Source organism: Amblyomma mixtum, chromosome 3 (assembly GCF_055824585.1).
Source record: "Amblyomma mixtum isolate Tamu chromosome 3, ASM5582458v1, whole genome shotgun sequence".
NCBI classification, from domain to species: Eukaryota; Metazoa; Arthropoda; class Arachnida; order Ixodida; family Ixodidae; genus Amblyomma; species Amblyomma mixtum.
The window spans coordinates 270,811,102-270,827,956 of NC_143014.1; the positions used below are offsets into that span (position 1 = coordinate 270,811,102).

The 16,855-nt window shown below is 44.6% G+C and overlaps 1 protein-coding gene across 1 annotated transcript in view; it reads right to left on the reverse strand.

The window, feature by feature from the left end:
- The window catches only part of LOC149354730 (uncharacterized), a 105,247-nt gene extending 88,742 nt beyond the window's left edge, over nt 1-16,505 (reverse strand). The window contains exon 1 of the mRNA XM_089583497.1: nt 16,362-16,505. The gene's annotated coding sequence lies outside the window, so the exon portion shown is untranslated. The remainder of the gene's footprint in view (nt 1-16,361) is intronic.
- Nucleotides 16,506-16,855: the final 350 nt, after the last annotated feature.

Sequence of the window (16,855 nt, forward strand, 5' to 3'; positions counted from 1 at the left end):
ATTTTTCTACAATACAGACAGCGTACCTTTCGCCACTGAAAATTCATACCCACAATAGCAATACATTTTTTCTACTTCAGTTCTCTTCTTTACCGCATTTCGAGAAGAAGGGAGAAGACCTTCAATGAAAAAAAACATAATTTGGCCAGCGTTTAAAAATCGCTGGTATGCTACTCTGCGTGGGGAAGGGAATTTAGGAGATAAAGGCGGAAGGAGAGCGTTGCGGGAAAGGTAAAATAATATAATTCAGAAGGGGAGAAGATCAAATGCGGCTATTAAGTGGCCATTAAGTTAGCCATTAAGTTCAGCTGTGGTGAAGCTGAATTGTCGTGAAGTTCAGCTGTCGTGAAGTTCAGCTGTCGTAGAGGATGTCTTCTGCTGCAGTCGGTAAGAAAGGACATGGTTTTTTGAGGGCACATGAAGGCCACATCAAGAAGTGCCTTGAGTAGTTCAACCATTACTGAAGATATTGGTATGCTGTGTGTATTCTTCAGTTGAGAAGGCGAGAGTAACTTGCAGAAGCGATGCCTTTGCATTCAAACCTGGAAAAAACTTCTTCACCTTTAGATATGAGAGTGTCCAATGGGGAAAGGTCAGGGGTAACAGTTTCTGTGGTTTGTTAATAGTAGGGCGAGGAAGAGTTACACAGCTTGGCAAAAGCCAGAGTTCCAGTAAGTTAAGTGGACACTGTGTAGGAAGTGCTTCGTCCCTTGGAGGACATGACGGAGATGGGTACGCATAGTTTCCGGGGCGGCAGTCAGATCTAGTGGGACACAGCCTGCTTCCATTCCTGATGCAGAATACCCCTTTGTGAAGCCAAGGCATATCTGCAGGCAGTTGTTCGGCACGGCCTCAAGAATCTTCTTGCTTGTTGGAGGTAATCTTTGAAGCACCGGTAGACGGTAGCGAGGTTCTTTCAACGTAGGCTTTTTCAAGCCCTTCGAACGTAGAACACTGCTTTCTAACTGTATGCATAAAATTCTGTGCCACTCTCATTTTTTCCTTTAGTGCCAGGTAATATCTCATAATATAATTCAGTTGCTTTTGTTTTTATGAAAATGTGTAAGGGTACGATCAGAGAGTGGGGAAATTATTCTTGGGGAGCAAAATATCAGGCCTTATGGAGCACTGTATAAGGTATATAGTATATTCAGACCCGGAATGTCACTTCAAAGTGGAGCGGCAACTTCAGTAAGGCACTTTTCAGTAATATCTGCGTAGCAGAGGTGTTTTGCTTGTGATCGTATTTTCACAGCTTATGCGCATTCAAGTGTCAGTTTTCCATTTCTAGTGGAGGCGCCTTCGTTGCTACATGGCGGCTGGCTATAGGGGATATTTTACATGACCCGGTCGAAAGGCACAGACATAAGACGTACACTGGGTCTGACCGCTTTGGACATGGTGGACTCGCAGGTTCCTATACTATGCAGTCGTAATTGCAAAAGCAGCGTATCGCAGAGCGATAGGTCTGCAACGGTAGGCACTGTCGCAACCCCACTTTGGTGAGAAAAATTTGAGGCTATGCATGGTCCAGGAAGCTGAAAGTTTATTTTGATGTAGGAAAATTAGTCTTTATTTTTCAAAACTCTGGTGTAAACATTTCTGTTCATGTTTTACTGTTGGGGAAGTTTTGTTTATATAAGAGGCACCTTCAGTTTGTAAGCCTTGTTTAAGCAAAAACAGGACAGCAACTGCTCTTTGTGGAGAAAATGAATCTACTTTCGGCTTCCAGAAACACTAATTTATTTGTTGTCAGCTTCATGTGCCTCTCGCAGGTTGATATTTTGGAGAAGTACATGGAATATGTCGTGTGCACAAAGAGAATATCAATGCTTTTTGAATTATTCTTGCCTCTGAATTCATTTCAGCTCTGAAAAGCGCAGCATTTGGGGTACACCCCTTTGGTACATTTTTATTCTAAGAAAAACTCTATGATGGGTGGGCAACCAAGGCGTGCTTGAAGAAAGCGGTCGGAAGCAAATCTTCACAGTGAGTTCAACACTGACCTGAGAATACCGGGGCCTCCTAAGTCGCGTAGGATGTCATACTTTTTTTTTTTGGTGTCTTGGGGCTTCGCGAGGTCGAAGAAAACAGGAATAGAGCGCTGCATGTGTGCAAACGCTTTGCAGGTTATGTTTTCAAGTTGAACTAGATGGTGAGTAACCGAGATTGGTTTTTATATAAGAACATCGATGCTCCCCGAGGCGTCTAAGAATTAAAAAACAGCAGTTAGTCCGACATCCAAAATGCTTCCAAATGATTTCCACACCGAACGGGTAAAAGCAACGAGCCTGTAACCACCAAGAAAGGCTGATAAATTTCCGGGTTTCAGGAACAGCCAAAGAAGTGTTTCTTCTCTTACCCACATTTGATTTTTAAAAAATTAAAGTGCCAATACTGTCTGGTGAAAACAATTTACTTTTCCACAACGTATTCCGCCAAAGCTCGCTGTTTTCTGTTTGTTGGCGGACAGTAGTAAAATTCTTGGAATGTAAATGTATTATTATAAGATTCATTTAAACTACATTTTCCGAACTTTTTCTTTTTCACCTCTACTTTTGAGTCTTAAAAGTCTGGTTGAGTGTAAAGAAGTGGAGACTGTGGATAAATACCCTCCTAATGATGTTATTGCTCCTGTATGCTTGTTTGTGTGCCAGATGCTGCCAATAGAGGAACTATAAGGGTGAAGTGGTTGCTAATAAGTCAATTATATGATGGAGCAGGTTTTATTGCATTGACAATGGACAATTTTTTTCATGATGCGTTTTTTCATGGACAGTTTTTTCATGAAGACACCCAATGTTTTGTGTTGTTGTTTTCTTTCCCTGCAGTCCTGAGTCCGCCATGTCTTACGGTTCTGCCGCGCTAACCACGCACCAGAGGGAATGGAAGCCACATGTTTTATTAGACCCCTCTAATCTGAGAGCACTTGAGTAATCTTTATTATTACTGATTTGTTGCGTGGGCAGGTCAGCAAGATGGAGTATCCTGCACAGTGGTCCACTTGGGTTTATTAGTGTTGTGCTCGGTTTTATGGCACATAAGCAACTGAGGTCATCATGCGCCAAGCTCGATGTATAGGAAAAATTTTCTGGAGAATTTTATAGAAAGTGAAAAATCGTCGATGGTGTAGAGCGATTAAAAGTTAGTGCTACCTCGTGATGGCAAAGAAAAAAATGTACAAATATGTACTAGTAGAAGCTTTTAAGAGGGTCGGGTAACCTCAGCTGCCATCCTTGGCTGGGCAAAGATCTCGAGACTCCCAACCAATCAAATAAAGACCTTAGTCTTTTCCTCTGGAAGATTATTAGTGGTGAGGATAATAAGCCTAAGATAAGTGACGGATAATGGCCTCTGGCCAGATTACGCAAAATTTTTAGTGAAATTCGATAAAATCACAGCAACATAACATATATATTAAAAACTCATCAGTTTTCATGAGCTCGGGGAATAATATAATGCTCTAGATCTATTGTGCTAGAGCTCTAGACGTCTCACAGATCAAAATATAAAATTTGGCATTGAGATTCGGCTTTCTAGATTGACCAACAAATGGCGTGACCAGATCTCGGACCAAAAGATAAGCTATGACAGTTGTCTAAGAGATTTAGAGCCATGTTTACAGTAAATTTCACATGCTCAGAAGGATAAACACAGCACAGAGTTATGGTTTGATTGGCAAATTATTCTAGACTACAGCTTCTAATCTTTCTAACAGTATTTCTCGCATAGTGAGCCCGCTTTCTATTTTTTTATTTAGTTTATCTATTTGGTACCTGCATCGCCTTTCGGCATTACAGCAGGCGGGCACTTTCACATTCAAAAAGAAGAAATCATGCACTTAGCGCGTGAAAAAAAAAGGCTTCATTAGTTAGAACATTAATATGTGTGTTGGCGAAGCATTCCATTTGCGAACTGTTCGCAGAAAAAACAAATAACGAAGTATGTCACCTTAAAAAGCAAATTCATAAAGCTTTAAATTGTGATCCTTTCGCTTCGAGACATAGAAAAGCGGCTTCAAATATTTTGTTCCATCTATGCCAGTCTTGTAATATAAAATGTTCTGCAAAAAGTTCTGGCCACTGAAGATTCATTTTGCTTTCTGAGATACAAAGCGTCCTGGCATAATTTCCAAGGGCAAAGCGGTCTGCCCTGTTTTGAATTTTTTCCAATTAGCAACAAGTTCTTGTGTATGCGGGTCCCAGCACACTGATGCGTATTCGAGTACCGTGCGGACGCGAGTAAAATATCGCTGTTCTTTGAAATGCTGTGGAAGATGGAGGCAATTTCTTCTTAACAAACCTAATATACCAGCAGCTTTCCTTACGACGTAATTAACATGCTTTGACCACCTCAGGTCAGCAGTAAGATAAACGCCTATGTATTTATAACTCTGTTCTTCTGTCAAGGCCGCATGCTTTATAGTTTATATATAAAAAGGGTAGGAGCACTTCCTCGAAAAGGTGACGTGTACACACTTTTTATTATTCAAAATCATGTTCCAGTTTTTGCACCACACGGCTATCTTATCTAAGTCATCTTGCAGGCTTTGCACATCAAGTGAACTATTTATAAATCTATATATCACGCAGTCATCTGCGAACATTCTAAACGAAGAAGTAACCTCAGCATTAGTGTCATTTATATATAACAAAAAAAGAAGCGGCCCAAAACAGAACAGAGCCCTGGGGGACGCCCGAAGTGACAGGACCATAGTTCGAGGAGCCACCACCAACAACTACACATTGCTGTCGTAGGGATAGGTATTAAGAAATCCATACAATGACTGTTTCATTCAAACTGTAGCTGCGTAATTTAGAAACAAGGAGATGATGGGCAAAAAGATCAAATTATATCTGGAAGTACCAAAAAATACAACCAATCAATAACTTTCTGTTTATCAATAACAACTGCGTTATCACATGTAAACTCAACCAACTGTGTTGAGCAGGACACAGTTGGCGAAATCTGGGCTTAGCAGGGTTAGGTAAATTATGTTTAACAAGGTGCGACGTGATAGAACTGCCAATTACATGCTCCATTCTCTTGCAAGCTATGCCTGTTAGATATACTGGCCTATAGTTTTCTACCAAATTTCTCGGTCAATTTTTATGGATGGGCACAACGTGAGCCTATTTCCAGTATTTTGGCAGAGTCCCTTCTTGCAAACTCCTTTCATATAATCGAGTAATATACAATGACAATGGATCAGCACAATTTTTGATAACTGCTGCTGGTAAATCATCTTGGCCGCTTGCAACCTATGGGTTCACATTACGCGATAACTTGCGAATACCTGCTGTACTTAAGATAACTTTTGGCATCAGATCAGCACTGGTTGGAATCTGCAGAACTCGCGAGTGGGATGAAATAAATACTCAGAAGAAATATTTACTAAAGGTCGCAGCCTTACATGCCTCATCTTCAATGAGCGTATCACCACTTTTTATCGTTGGTACCGAGCAGTCATCTTTGCCGCGACTGCGAACATGTTTCCAGAATTCTTTCGAATCCTGTACCAACCTGTTTCCAAGAGAAGAAAAGTAAGAAAGTTTCGCTGTTCCTGCTAGCGATTTAAACTGACTACAACTGCGACGCCACCCCACAGTTCATTAGCATGCGCTCGGTCGAGCTGGTAATTTTTCAGTTTCAGAAGCCTCGTCTTATTGTGGGCCTAAGTAGGTCTCCTGGAGGTAAAGAACTGCTGGAAACAGTGAGGGTAGGAAGTCTTATCACGTCGTTATAGTTGTTTAGTTCTTTCGGCAACGCTGCCTTGACAGGAGGGCAAACGATATTATTTTTGAATCCCTATTTTCATAAAAGTGACTGAGAACAAAAGTGAAGTTGTTAAACAAGTGTCCCTTTACCGATACCGGTTGCACTTTTCATAATTTGATGCCAGTTTTCGATGTTGAAAATGAGAAGCAAGATGGCGAATAGTATCAACCAAAGATGCTATGGAACGAACATTTAGTGACGTTTATTATTCCATAAGCCGCCACGGTGGCTCAGTGGTTATGGCGCTCGGATGCTGACCCGAAAGACGCAGCTTCGATCCCGACCGCGGTGGTCGAATTTCGATGAAAGCGAAATTCTTGACTGCCCAGAATTCCAGACTGTCTAGAATTTCTAGACTAGAAATTCTAGTCTATAAATTCTAGACGTGCACTGTGCGATGTCAGTGCACGTTAAAGAACCCCGGGGTTGTCGAAATTTTCGGAGCCGTCCACCCCGGCGTCCTTCATAGCCTGAGTTGCTTTGGGACGTTAAACCCCCATAAACCATAAACTATTATTCCACAAGTACTTGCTTGAACGTGCTCAAAGGTTGGTTCGTTTTCCTACGTTACAGGAGACTGTAACCGTACTGGTGTGCCTGCGCCCTGAGGTCAGTAACAAATATAATGCACCATTGTTTACAAATAATCACCTGAAGACTCCAGGGCTTGTGCTAATCGCATCACGCAGGTGGAGCTAGAATGCGCTTTTCAACAACAATGTTTCATACTTTATTTAAAAGCAGTGAAATGTAACCTTCGATCTTTTCCGCTATGCGAAAAAATTCGGGCTAAGATTTGCGGAAGCAGAGCGTGCAGAACACGCAGAACTATTAGGAGAGGTGAAGGTAAAAAAAATTGCAGCGGTTCAACTCTGCCGAACAGAGTTTCACGTAGCGAAAGCCGCATAAGCACGATTAAACATGGTTCATCGTTGGTACTTCTTTTATTGCTACGCTACCCCCCCCCCCCTTCACAGCCGCTTATTCGTCTGCATTGACTGGCTTGATGGAGACAAATACTGATCGATGGTCCGGCCCATGCCAAATATTAAGCTCTTGACGCCATTACCACAGCTTGACGAAGGGAACGTGGATGGTTGCACACGTAGAAAGAATTTTATGCACGCTCGCCTTCCCCCGTAGCGTCTAAGTCAAGCGCATAGCTCTGGTTATAAATACCTCATACATGACGTCACAACTGTGAATTGAATCACACGACGCAACGTGATTACCGCGTGGTTTTCTTACTGCCTCTGCCGACAAGGTCAAAATGCAATGTCAAAGTTCAAGGTCAAATGTAAAGGGCAATGCAAGGTCAAAGTTCAGGGTAACACACATGGTTAGGTATATCACGGCCGGGCTGCATGCAGCGGAGCGCGCTCTCTCTTGCGGCCTGCGCATTCGCCTGAACGGCAAGGGAAAATATTCTCAGCGCCTCGCGCCCCCGCTCGCCGCGTGAGGGCGCGATCGGCCTACCCTCCGTCAGCTCCCCGGCCGCTAGCCGTCAGGCCTTTGTAGCAACAGCGGAACGCGAGGCTTGAGCGCACGCTTGTTTGTTGCAAATTTCGAGCTTTTGAGCACTCCGAACGTGACCGGTTTGTGCGTCACGAGCTTGGTGTACATTGACCCTTTTCCCTTCAGCGGCTATTCGTTGGCTTCTGAAGCGAATGCCTTGCACAGCGGGGGACAGAAACTTGCGGCACATAGGACGCGATTGACCTATTCTGTATGTGATGCCTCACATACCGTGAACCAGTGCCTCGTTGAACTGTACATCGCGCGATGGTGTACTGCTGTGTTCCTTTTTGTAAGGCTCGGTCCGGTAATAGTCCCGGAGTTTCTTTTCACCAATTCCCCAGTGATAGTGAACTGTGTGCTAAGTGGCAGAAGAACATTTCGAGGGAAAACCTGGTGATCAATGACAAATCTGCATCTACTGTAGTTTGCAGCAAGCACTTTCGTGAGAGTGACTATGACTCTAAGTGTCGCATTAGGAAGCTGCTTCCAGGGGCTGTGCCTACTGTTTTTGAAGGGTACCCCTCCTACAAGGCGCCATGCGCGAAGAAAGCTCGGAGAGATCCCACAGATCGAGAACCTGTGCCTCCGCGACGCCCCAGTCAAACGGATAGCAGACACAGAAGATTTGGAGCATGATGTTCACAGTCCAGCCAACGATGCCCCCGAAAAGCGCACGATGCTCGATATAAGCACACAAACGAGGAACGATGCCAGTGAGCGCGCAAGTCGATACTTCGCAATGATCGGGAGACTTCGCTCGCAGGTTACTTATCACCGTTCAAGGTACACGAAGGTCTTGCAAGATCTTACAGCTGAAAAGAAAGTGGTTGAGTACTACCGTACCAGCAAAGGCCACTCTTCATAAAGAAGATAGTGGCAAATGCGCAGGGAGACGACAAAAAGGCATCATTTCTCCTACACCAAGTGGAATGTTACGAAATGCAGAGGCCATGTTACCCAGAGGAAATCATTCGCGAGTGTGTGATATGGCGATTTCTTTCGCCAAAAGGCTATGACCACGCCCGAACGTCTGGCCTTTTAACGCTGCCAGCCAAATGCACGCTCCAGCGATACATGGGACCAACCCCAACGTCATCAGGGATAAGCTCTGCGGTTCAAGAGAGGCTGTAGCAGGAAGCTTCGATGCTGAGCAGCAAGCAGCACATGGCGTCTCTAATAATAGACGAGGCTACTATAAAGCCCAAATGTCTTTATGACAGAAAGTCTGATACAGTCTTTGGCTTCAAAGACAGACCGAACGAAAACGTGCCATCCAACTCGAAGGCAACTCTAGCAAACCGAGTCTTGTGTTTTGTACTTTACGGTGTCACAAGCAACTATAAAATACCGTGCGCTTACTATTTCACCAGACAGCTGAGCGGAAGAGACTTGTTTGCATGGACGAAAGAGGTGATATCGGCTGTAGAGTCATGTGGATTCACTATTGTCCGCATCGTGACCGACAATTACTCTGCGAACACGACGATGTTCAAGCACTTCGGTAACGGGTGCCTTTCGACGGTAGTGGAACACCCCCATGATAAGGAGCGAATTATTTTTTTGAGTTTTGATCCATGCCATGTGCTCAAGAATGTTCGCAGTCAGTTTCTGGAGCGTGAGCTGACGGACGGCGCAGGGATCGTCAGCGGTGTGTTTGTGCAAAAACTCTATGAGTACCAAAAAAACATGACTGTAAAATTGGCAAGGAATTTAACCAGAAAGCATGTCTATCCCTCGAATTTGGAATAGATGAATGTATTACGAGCTGTGCAGATATTTTCACCACAAGTAATTGCAGCGTTGGAGTACCTTCAAGAAAACTCACGCAGTGATGGCGCTCTCTTCATTTTCAAGCATGCAAGCTCTTCGATTCACTTCATGAAAGTCATCAAAAAATGGTTTGATATTCATGATACAACTCTGATAGGAACTGGCCAAAAGTTGCCGATTTCTAAAGAAAATGACCTACGTTTGCTGTGGCTTGAAGATGAATTTCCCAGCTACATAGAAAGCATGCAAAAACTTTCCATGGCCTCGGGAAAGGATGCTTTCACCAATGAGACATTCCAAGCCCTGCTATTCACATCAAAGTCAGCTGTGGAGACAGTGCGGTACCTGTTGAAAAAAGGTGTGAACTACGTGCTGACAAAAAAATTTAACAGTGACCCCGTTGAAGCACTTTTCGGCAGGCTAAGATCAATGTGTGGTGGCAACGAAATGCTGGACGCGAGGGCCGTTACGGCAGCACTTGATCATATTGTCAAAGAAGATACCCCGCGTCCAAAAGACGTCAAGGTGCTCGAAGTTGACGCACAGGAAGTGGCTGCAACACTGTCACCAGCTCTGCTAGAAAACCTCAAGAGCGTGACAGATGATGATTCAGCTGTTCCGACACCCTCTGTGACATGCTCGGGCCTCGTATATGTAGGAGGGTATATAGCTAAGCTCATCGCTGACTTCGGGTGTGATGCCTGCACTCTTCTTGTGACAACTAGTAATTGGAGTGATCCCATTTACAAGCTTCTGCAGAGTCAGGACAGGAGTGGACTTTATTATCCAAAGCCGGAGCTGTTAGCTCTTTTGGATAAAATTGTGAACTTCTTCGAAAAGGCTGTGGAGCAGTTGCCCCGCACAAACGTTCTTGAGGTGCTTCAGATTGTAATTGAGCCACAGCTTGAAAAGTCAGCTGTACTCAGATGCCCAGAAGGGGTGGACAATAGCCATGCTAAAAGGTCAGCGTGCTTAATTGCTGAGAAATTTGTAAGGATATTGCTGGTCAATTACACAAAAAAGGTCACTGACCAGAATGATAGGACATGCACTTATGTTCACAAGCCTTCAAGGAAACATTTCAGGCTCTGATGCTGTGTAAGCGAGAGGTATTGCTGTTTCTGTGCTAGATGCTACAGCAATGTGCAGCTTAGTGTTATGAAAGCATTATTCGTACTTACTTTGACGGCAAATTTTTGAATCAGTAACAGAGTTTTTAGCATTTAAAAACGATAATGAGTCGTGATGTTTCGCCAGCAAGCTCGCATGTAATACCAGATTTGTTGTGTCTTGCTGTGAAATTTTTGGTAGTGTAAATAAAAGAAGAGACGAGGCTTGGGCATGTTGGTATGACATACTTAAGGGAAATAAATAGCGCACAAGAGAAGACGGGAAAGCGAGGAGACACAGACAAGCGCTAACTTTCAACAGACGGTTTATTGCAAAATCGGGAGCATATATACACATGTCCAGATAGGCAACAAAGAACAGGATCGAAGATAACATCAACAAGACACACACCCCCTCGACAGCCATCTGCTTATCGTGCCAGATATGCAAGCTCTTTTTTCGACAAATTAACGGAAGGTTCGCTGACACAATCCGGTCCAAAGCGCACGATGTTCGACGCTTCAACAATCTCCCTGGTGAGTTGGTCGCGGTGATGATACAAGATCATTTTTGAAGATACTGTGATCTTGTATCATCACCGCGACCAACTCACCAGGGAGATTGTTGAAGCGTCGAACATCGTGCGCTTTGAACCGGATTGTGTCAGCGAACCTTCCGTTAATTTGTCGAAAAAAGAGCTTGCATATATGGCACGATAAGCAGATGGCTGTCGAGGGGGTGTGTGTCTTGTTGATGTTATCTTCGATCCTGTTCTTTGTTGCCTATCTGGACATGTGTATATATGCTCCCGATTTTGCAATAAACCGTCTGTTGAAAGTTAGCGCTTGTCTGTGTCTCCTCGCTTGTCCCGTCTTCTCTTGTGCGCTATTTATTTCCCTTAAGTAAATAAAAGGTATTTTGCATTTTGATTGACGTACTTTACTTAGTGAAATGTCAGAGCTTATGTTATTTATTATTAATATTGAGCGCACTGCTACCGTTAACCGGTAGCTTTACCGTACAGCGATGCAGTGCAATCCTTCAATGAACGAGAATGAAAAATACTAACTCTCAAGAAATGCGTGGCGGAGTGGTTGTGTTGCTATTTTTCCGCTCGCCAGCTGCTCCTGTGCGATCCTAGAAAGCGAAAGTCGATCGTGGTACATTTCTGCACGCCTGCTATCTCATGCCCGGCAATCCTACCGAGCCCGAAAAACCCGCAGCATACGCGTGCATGCATTCCGAAGCGCGACGGCGCAAGCGGAGGGGCAGGGCAGCAGCGCCGCCTTCAAGCTGCGGCCGCAGGCGGCAACTGCCCCCGTTGCGCAGGCCGGAAAGAGAGAGCGCGCCGGTGCATTCAGCCCGGCCGTGGGTATATGCCCATAGCAACACTATCCACGACTTATCTCAAGGTCGTTTCAAGGTCACTGGGAGGCTCACGGTGAAATACGTCGCAGCTATAGTAGCGTAGCATTCACTACAAAATTATAGACGATCTATGCGACTGATGCGGCATGGTTGCGTTAGCACTAGTGTCCTACCTAGACGGAGCAGCCGCTGGCGGGTTCAGACCGTGTGAGCGGGTGACGTGATCCAGTCCGTCAACCATCGCGTGACATGCAGTACCCCCCGCTCCGCCCTCCCGATCCAATCCAGCAATCGCAGTGCGACATGCCGTACCCCTCTCCAGTCTCTCCTACCCTCCATACGTCGCCTCCCGTCCTCTCTTCACCTTCCCTCTCCCCTTTTCTCTCTCTCATCTCCCCTGAAAGTGGAGAGGGGCTCTGTCTTCACTTTGCTAGCTGCCAACCGAGGCTTCAGACGGGCGGAGAGGTGGACAGATTTTTCTTACATGAAGGTTTTAAGGCTAACGCACTGAAAACAAGGTGCAGGAATAAAGAAAGACGAAAGTTCGTAGGCAGAAGTAGTAGCAGGAAAACGGTCTTGCCCGCATTCACCGCGAGCGAGCGGACGGAGCGGCAACAAGTGGCACAACCGAACGCTGAAAGAAAGACGGCCATCGTGTTCTGTACTAAACCCCCAAAAATAAACCCAAGCTTTTCCACGCAGTGACCAGTTAGGGCTTCTGGCACAACCGGATCGGCCACTGGCAGTTTGTAGATAAGAAGCAGCAACCGTGCAAGCTTCAAGCTTGATCCGGAAAACCTGAGGCCTTTTACATGAAAGCAAATACAGATCCGCACTAGCGGTGTGCAAAAAATTTCTTCCCAACTTCTCAAGCGTGCTTATTGCTGTCGTCAGCTTAAGTTATGTGCAGCTTGATCAACACGTCATTTTCCTCACATAAAAATTTTCTGCGCTGAGGATGGTACTACCTAAGGATCATGTGCCGAGTGAAATCCTACTGCCAGAAAGCCCCGACGTCGTCACATCAGGACGCGCTGCTTAGTATCCGCGCATGCGCCAGATATCTCTATATTTTTTGCTTTCATGACAGGTAAAGAAGGTGAATAAGATAATAAAAAATTCCTGGTTAGTACGAAAAATCCAGGGCTGAAGGAGAAGAGTTCAACTTAATTTTTCAACAAATGCGACGCTTTTGCAGTTTGGTGAATGAAAAGGGACCTTAGTACATGCATTTTTTTTTGTTCCATTATGCGGAGCTTTTCTTTACACACGTGCTCAAGGGAGCAACAGCGCGCCCCTACCACTGGCGGGGTGCACGTGCTTGCAGTTGAATCCATCGCCTGTTCCGATGCGCTGGGGGCTACAGAAGGTGCCACATGTAAATGTGGAAAAGTGGTTCAGAAGTCTTCCGATGTCGGCTATGCAGGGCCTTCAACGGCGTCAGGAGAAAAATACTGGCCGCTTTCGTCTGCGGAGTGGAGTGCCCTGCCTCAAGCTGTGCACACGGGTGGCGTTGCGCGGCGCTGTGACGCTGCATCTCAATGCGCCATGTTGGCACGACCTATGCGTTGTGAAAGAAACCCTTCCTGAAGCAATATTGCGTATATTCTCATTTAAAAGGAATCAGCGATCATCATTTACTTCAGCTAAGTATGGGCATCCCAGTTCAGTATATGGGCTGTGTGACAAAAGAGATTAACGATTGCAATAAGGCTAATTTCACAGCTATCAACACAGAACTAGAAACCTTCTTTGATCATACATTTGTAATTTCAATTAACAACCAATGCGTTGAAGAAAACTGGATACTTTTTAGAGATAAGATTTCATATTTGACTAGCCGGTATGCCCCTGTGATCAAAATAACTAAAGATAAATCTAATCCCTGGTTTACTAGAAGGCTTAAACAACTAAGGAACAAGAAAAAGCGGCTGTACCTGACTGCTTAGCGTGCCTGTACCATTTCTGCTTGGAATAAGTACAGTGACAAACTAAAATTCTATTGCTCCGTCTTATCTGCTGCAAAAGACAAGTATTTTTCATATGATCTTCCAGCCCTTTTGAAAACTAACCCCAACAAGTTTTAGAAACAAGTATGCCCTGAGCGTGATGATAGTTTCATCTCTCTTCAAAATAACAACACCCCCCTCCCAGACAACGAGTGCCCCTCAATATTTAACACCTTCTTTTCATCTGTGTTCTCTTCTGAAGATCATTCTACTTTTCTGGAAGTTCCCAATCTTAATTACCGCTACATGACACCTATTCAGATAACTGAAGAAGGCGTCACGTGTCTCATGAATTCTCCTATTGTATCTACTTCGCCTGGTGTTGGTGGTATTAATTCTAAAATTTTTAAATATACAGTTCCAGTGGCAAGCAAGATTTTATTCCATATGTCAATCATTAACTGCAGGAATACTATCCTCAGACTGGAAGATAGCTAAAATAGTGCCAATTTTCAAATCTGGAAACAAACACTCAGCTGAAAATTACCGTCCCATATCTCTCACGTACATCCTCTGCAAAATGCTGGAACATATAATTTCATCGCATGTGTTCAGTCATCTTGAGCAGAATAATTTTTTTTTACGCTAATTAACACGGGTTTAGGAAGGGTCACTACTGCGAAATACAGTTATTCGAACTAACTACTAATTTGCATTTTAATATGAACGATAACCTTCAAAGTGATTGTATATTCCTTGACTTTGCAAAGCATTCGACCGCGTAGCTCACTGCCGCATGATTTCGAAATTATCATCACTCCGTCTAGACTCGCTAACTATAACATGGCGTCGTAACTTCCTCTAACATCGCCAACAGTTTGTATTTGTTAATAAGCTCTCCTCTAACCTTTCCCGGGTTAACTCCGGTGTGCTGCAGGGCAGTGTGCTTGTTCCCTTATTATTTCTTATTTATATCAATGATTTACCTAATAATATAACTTCCAGTATGCGAATTTTCGCGGATGATTGCATTATACACCGCCCTATTATGTCTACTAATGACCACCTGGCGCTCCAATCAGACCTTCTTATTATTAACGACTGGTGCAACTCATGGTTAATGACTCTTAAAGGGAAATTGCATAGGTTTTAGAAATCATTAAAATGGTCGAATGTGTGAAACTTGGTGGTAAAGCATGCGAAGTCTTTTTGGGCTACCACTTGAAATAGTGAAGTAATCGCCGGTTAAAATCCGGACGCCCTTCAAGCTTCTCCGCAGCGCACAACGCCAACTAGTTGGGGGGGCGGGGGGGGGGGGGCATGATGACGTCATCGAAGGTGTCGGTTCGTTTCCTACGAGCAAACGCCTGCTTTGAAGGGAAAAACCAACGCCACCGAAGGCAAACCCTGCCGAGAGTTGTTTGCAGCGTCTAACGAGTCAGGTATGGGTGTGGCAGACGACAGCGGTAATTTGAATTGATACCTTCCGTGACGTCACTCTAAACTTCTCTGCACTCCTCCAGTGCATTGAGAAGAAGCACAAAATTCAATCGTCGATCAAGTCACCATTTAAATGCTAGTACAAAAATACTTGGCATGCTTTAACTACACCCTATAAGATTTGAATTATTGAATGCCGCGAAATTCTCAAAAAAGTGCTGCAGTTGCCCTTTAATGTATCAAAGTGCTAAGTCATCTATTTCACCCGTAAAAATAGCAAGTCTAGCTATACATACCGTATTCAAAATGACCTACTCTCTCACGTATCACATTACAAATATCTTGGCGTTAACCTTTCTTCAGATCTTTCTTGGTCATTTCATATCTCCCTCATATGCGCCGTCGCCTCAAAGTCATTAGGATACCTACGCCGTAATCTACGGAATCCGCCATGTAATATTTGAAGACTAGCATACCTCACTTTTGTTCGTCCACAACTTGAATTTGCTTCTCCAATTTCGTCTCCCTAACATATGAACATGATCATCGCGTTACAACCTATCCAACAGAGGGCAGCACGATTCAGTTCACGAAACTATAACTACCGTTCAAGCGTCACTCAGATTAAAACCGATCTTTCACTACAATCACTAAGCGCGCGCCGTGACATCGCTCTCCTAACACTATTTTACAAATATGCGCACTTCAATAGAACTAGTTCATTTAAACTCGATGTCTCATCCCGCACGTCGAAAAAATTATATAATCAGTTCAGTTTCGCAAGGATACATGGTGACACATTCGCTTTCATTTCATCTGCACTACCACGAGCCATCAAATTATGGAATGACTTACCAGACAACATCGCTTCCGCGTCTAATCTAGATTCTTTCCATTCTTAACTCATCAAATATTTCACTGGAACCGTCATTTAGCACGCCTTCATTGAAGTCTATTTTTATTTTTTCTGATTTTTTGTTCTTTACTTTGCTGCTGTAACAGAGGGTTACAAATTAAAGCTTTCGGTTTCCTGGTGAGAAAAATAATTCTCATAAACAGTTCGTGTTCACAGACGTTGCTCACGGCTATCCATGTGACGCACATTTTAGACATTTAATTCCATCTACAGGAACAGTGCGCGCTTTTTGCTATTATTGAACTGCGGTTGCCTCACCAACCACCCCCATCGCAACAACGAACGAAATCTCACTGCCCGCCTCACCGTTTCGCTGTCGGAGCTGGCTTAAGACGTACAGAACCTTCTTTAGCGTTGAGCGTTGCTGGTTAGCCAAAGCGAATGCAGGCGTGCTAATCACTGCTCCACATCACTCCGCCATGAGCGTCGGGAAGACAACTGCGTGCTGTCAGGGGTGTGCTCTCTTAATACATGCAGCACCATGGTAAAGCCAGTAAAGCGATGAAACTTACCGGTTGGGGCCGGCTATTGTCTCGTGAAGTGATTTTGCGTCCACAGCAACCTGCCCAGTCTTTCTGCAGAAGGGATTCGACACGAATGAGTTCCTTCGCGCAGCACTACGTCTGACTTGGAAGGAGGAGTGCCGTACACTGACGTCCTCTTCTTTCGGACCCAGGCGCGATCACGTGATCATCTACGCATCGTCAATGATTTGTTTTTTCTCATTAGCTCGTCTTTCTGCTGGTTTTTTCCGCTCCTAGCCAACGCACCGCGCACCCGCTCCATTTCTCGCGGCTCATGTAACCATGTCGGCGCATGCGTAGAGGAAGCCCCTCTGAGGGAGTGCGCGTCTAGTCTCACGGAAATATGGCCCGCCGCCTTGTGCAGCGATCGCGTCTGGGACGCTTCCGGAGGTAAGGAACATGCGGGCTGTAGCTTTGTCATTCTCTTTTGTTTCCTCACTGACGCTGAATATGGTAGGAGGTGGCGAGCAGAACCAAGTTAG